The sequence below is a fragment of the Cicer arietinum genome, chromosome 7, assembly GCF_000331145.2.
Source record: "Cicer arietinum cultivar CDC Frontier isolate Library 1 chromosome 7, Cicar.CDCFrontier_v2.0, whole genome shotgun sequence".
In the NCBI taxonomy this organism is placed as follows: Eukaryota; Viridiplantae; Streptophyta; class Magnoliopsida; order Fabales; family Fabaceae; genus Cicer; species Cicer arietinum.
Window position 1 is genome coordinate 27,603,735 of NC_021166.2, and position 4,922 is coordinate 27,608,656.

Sequence of the window (4,922 nt, forward strand, 5' to 3'; positions counted from 1 at the left end):
ACTATTTGTAAAATAATTTTCCCTGTGACAAACACAATCGATTGGACAATCTATTGTGTGAAATTTCAATCAAGTTAAGTTTGGTTGCAATCGATTGGGAAATCGATTGAACTAAACATCTGGTAAGAATTTTTCAGAAAACAAATACCAAATCGACTGGCACATCGACTAACATCAAAATAGCTGAGTCACTGACTTAAACACAATCGATTGGGAAATCGATTGAAATAATTTTTTGAAACACAATCGATTAGGGAATCGATTGAAACAAATGTTTTGACATCACAGTGAATTCCCAGTTTGTGGCCAAATCGACTATGCGTATTTGTGAATCGATTTATTCTGAAAAGTGCTTTTAATAAATCGATTGGTAAATCGATTAGCTTATATAGTTTCAAGATTAAAGAAAAACAAGACTCGCGATAATCGATTGGCAAATCGATTACACATGTTTTATAACTTTAATAAATCGATTGGTAAATCGATTTAGTAGTTTTTCTGAAACTATATAAACTGTCTTTCAATCTTTTTCTCTAAGAACCTTGATCATAACTTTCATAATTCTGAGAACTCAAGATAACTTCAATAACAGATCACAATACACTTTGTTAACAATCTAATATTGCTTTTTCAGATCAAGATCAAAAGATTATCCATAATCAATGAGAGAGCTGGAAAAGTGTTCTTGAGAGAAAAGACAAAGTTCTCATGAACAATCCTTGAATATCCAGATTCGTGAGAAGACACTTTGATCAAGATTGAAGACTGCTTTTTGTACTTCTTTTAATCTGTCTGTAACAATACTTTGAAACGAAACGAAAGCTAGAAATCCAGCTTGAAACTGGTGGCTACTTTCTTGGGTGAGAGGTCTCAACAAGAAAGAGTCGTACTTTGATTTTGTGTTAGACTGATGAGTGTCTACAAGGATCAAAGGGTTGATAGAAAGCCAGCTAGAAACTGGTGGCTACTTTCTTGGGTGAGAGAGCTCAACAAGAAAGAGTCGCACTGTGATTCTGTGTTAGACTGCAGAGTGTCTACAAGGATCAGAGGGTGATCAATAGGAAAGAGATCATTAAGATAGATAGGTTTCGGGGATGAAACTGGACAATATGTAATTGATTCTTTCTATTGGAGAAGAAAATCTGAAATCCGATTGGATTGTCAGGACTGGATGTAGGTTGTCTCATTGACAACTGAACCAGGATAAATTCTTGGTGCAATCTTCTCTAACCCTTAACTCCTTTAATTTTCTATCTTGCAAAATTTGTATGTGTGATTAATATTAGATGCATGTTAAACATATTCTGTATTAAGTAATATTGTTTAAACTGATAATTTGACTTGCATGCATCTTGGTTAATCTCTTATCCATCTCCTTGTAATTGCTAATCTTGTATGTCGCAATTTAATTCCGCTGTGCGTATTATTCTGATTTAATTTCTTAAAGAACTAATACATTCCGATTATTTCGAGGTCATAACAACCAACACATATCATATAGCTTTTTGTGATATCTCTTTATCAGTTAGTATATGGCCAATCTTGTCATTTACTAGTTGAATTAGAGCACAAAAAGCATTTTGGGCTATCAAATTATTGAATTTTGATTCTAAACTGGGAGGAGAAAAAGGACAACTAAAATTGAATAAGGTGGAGGAAATGCGACTAATGGCTTATGAAATGCAATGATTTACAAGCAGAGGATGAATGCATATCACGACAAAAATTTGGTTAAGAAAGAGTTTCAATCGGGGCAACATGTGTTGCTTTTCAAGTCCTCGCTAAAACTATTCCCAGGAAAGTTGAAATCAACATAGTTAAATCCCTTTGAGATAAAAGAAGTTTCACTACATGGAGCAGTTGCGCTGGTAGAGCTTGACTCAAAGAGATCGTTTAAAGTGAACGGACAAGGAGATTGTTTGGAGGAGACATTCCAAACGATCGGGTATCACATGCTCTTAGAGAACTTCAAGAGTATCAAATGTCAAGTTAATTACGACAATTAAGCATTGCATGGGAGGCAAACCATGAGACGTACATTTAGGTTTTACTGATTTCTACTTCTAGTGTTTTTTTTAATTCAAAAAATAGGGGAGAGAAATGAGTGGATGAGGTAGATTTGGATTCAAAGAAAAGCACTACAACACATTGCATTGCAATTTGAAAACCATGTGTAATTGTTGACCAGCACATAATACTAGTGGGCTCCGCAACTGCGCTAGTGTGCTTTTCCTAGCATGTCATTTTTCCATTTTGGTTTGAAGGACCACACTTTGCCCTATAATAGCATAATGCGTTGAATGGATGGAAATGGATTGTTGGACAATTAATGGTTGAGCGCAAGGAGTCCATGGTTAGCGCAATGCACCAATATGTGTTCCCTTTAAAAAAACGTAAAACTGGAACTCCATTTCAACTTCGATTTTCATCCAAAACCTTTGTAGAAAGAGTTCTTATCCTTGTTATATTTTCTGTGTGTTGCTATTCCTTACTTTCTTTTCATTCCTTTTACTCATGGTTGGGAGAGCACCCATTTGTGGCATTAATTGTAGCAAAAAAAAACGAGAGTGAGGGATAAGGGAGACTTTGATGATTACCAATTCAAATCTATTGTCCATGAGAGTATGCACTCCCTTAAACTTGCTTGAAAGATTAATCCTGATAGAGCCTTCAACTTTAGTGCACGACCCGAAAGCTAAATGTCGTGACTGGTGCACAAGCTATACTCCTAATCTGGCAAACATATCAACTAACTTAACAAATTAAGCAAATAAATAGTACCCTCTGTAACTTCAACCTTCCCAAATTTATAAAATTCCTATTTAAGTTTCAATTCAATCATAATCCAAAGAGCATAATCTATTTATTTAATACATTTCCCAAAAAGACATTCTAGACTCAAAATAGCTGTAAATTACATCACGACTCAACAAACTTTACAAAAATGGTCCTCGGTCAAAAAGGCCTACCAAAAAAATTATGATCAAGACTTGAATCTACTAACAGCTTGCTACTCAGCTGCCGGTGAATCTGAAAAAAAGTAAACAACTGAAAGGGGTAAGTCATAAAGATTTAGTGAGGAGACAACAACCACCATCATCAACTAGAAGGGAAACACCAAAATGCATGAATAATTGTTATGCAATCTTGTGGGAATTATATTAAACAATGCTACCTCAAATATATATGATTCTCAAGTATAGTAGACACATATAAAATCATTAAACTTATATTTAGCCGTTCAGATAGAAATATTTAAAAACCCATTAATAGCGAAGCGAAATCAAAATGAACAACCTTAAAATCATCATAGAAAATCAAACAAGTAAAAATACAAATTTTTGAGAACCAAGAGGCGGCTTTATCTCATTGATAGCACTTTCCTCCTCAGAGTGACCTTTCCCTTAGGGGTGGCTCCATCTAACGAATATCCCTCTCATCTCAATCCTGCAACGCACCATCACACATCAATTAGGGAGCTTATATCTCGTTCTTAGCCCTCTCCTCCTACGGATGATATTTCTCATAGGGGCAGCCCTATCTAACAGGTAACTCTCTCTAATCAAAATGAGATAACTAGGTGCACCTATCGCCGCTAACGATTTCATAATTATAACAACGATTTTCAAAACATGTTAAAAAAATCATCGCTCATTTCATCGTAACTCATGCAAAAACATATTCAAACATAACAATTCAATATTTAAATACTTTATAACTCTTAAATAAATCAAACTGCTAACATATTATATATAAAAAAGACTATGAAAATAAATAAATGACAAAATCAAGATAAATTCAAAGATTGTATTTCCCAACAATTTCAGATAAATACTTTAACATATAGAACGAGTAAAATAATAATTATAGCAAAATAAAAATATGTGACAATGATCGTCGTCTACTCACAACTATGGAGAATCGACTACGTTTGTTCTCTAACAACACCCAAAGTATTCGACAGGACCTCAGCTATCAAATCTAAGTATAAAAAATATTCTCAAGACTGTAGAAAAATTATTCTAAAGTTTAGATAACTCTAGAATAGATTCATGGGAATAGAACATATGTGATAGTGTTTCAGCAAGTATACTGAATCGTTGCTAGTAATAATTAAAACGGTAGTACCAAGTGTCGAACTCAAAGGATTGTATTTACAATAAGAAAAATGTCAGGGATAAGTGTCACTTTGAATCCATCATTGGTTTCTAATTTGATCATAGTTCCTAAATTCCTTTATTCCATGCAGCTCCTCACGCCCCTTAGACGCAACATTTGTGCTTCAAGCACACAACATCTTCTATCTGACATTTACTGCATTTGTCTCATTTTTGGAGTCCAAGTTTGGTTCCGGTGTCTCTATGAAAGTTGTAGCAATAGATCTTAGATTTCATTTGCACTTGGTTTGACTCCATTTGGATATCTACAACTCCAGCTATGGCTGAAATACTCCATATATGTCATGTTGATTTCTTACCAAAATTCAACATTTCACTAAAACAAATAAACAACGCAAAACTATAAAAAAAAAAAAATCTCTACTTAATCAAGGAAATAAGAATATAAACATTTTATTAATTCCAAGAACTAAAATCAACAAAATATATCAAATAACTCCTTAAATTAACTAATGATTAAAGATAAATAACAATAAAAACAATGAAAAATATGCATATGATGAAGATTTATCACTCCGCTATAATGTTGGTTGATAATAATGAGAAAGAAACCTACAACTGAGATGAATTACAATGAAGTTTTAGTAACTCTTGGCTAAGTAGATATCTAGTCGATACCTTACCTTGCCAACCACCATTTCCTGATATTGATAGACCTGACTTCCCTCAACCTTGAGGTTAAGGCTTGGTCTATCTTTTTCCATCACATGGTGGAATCTTGGTCGAACTACTGAAAGATTAGAA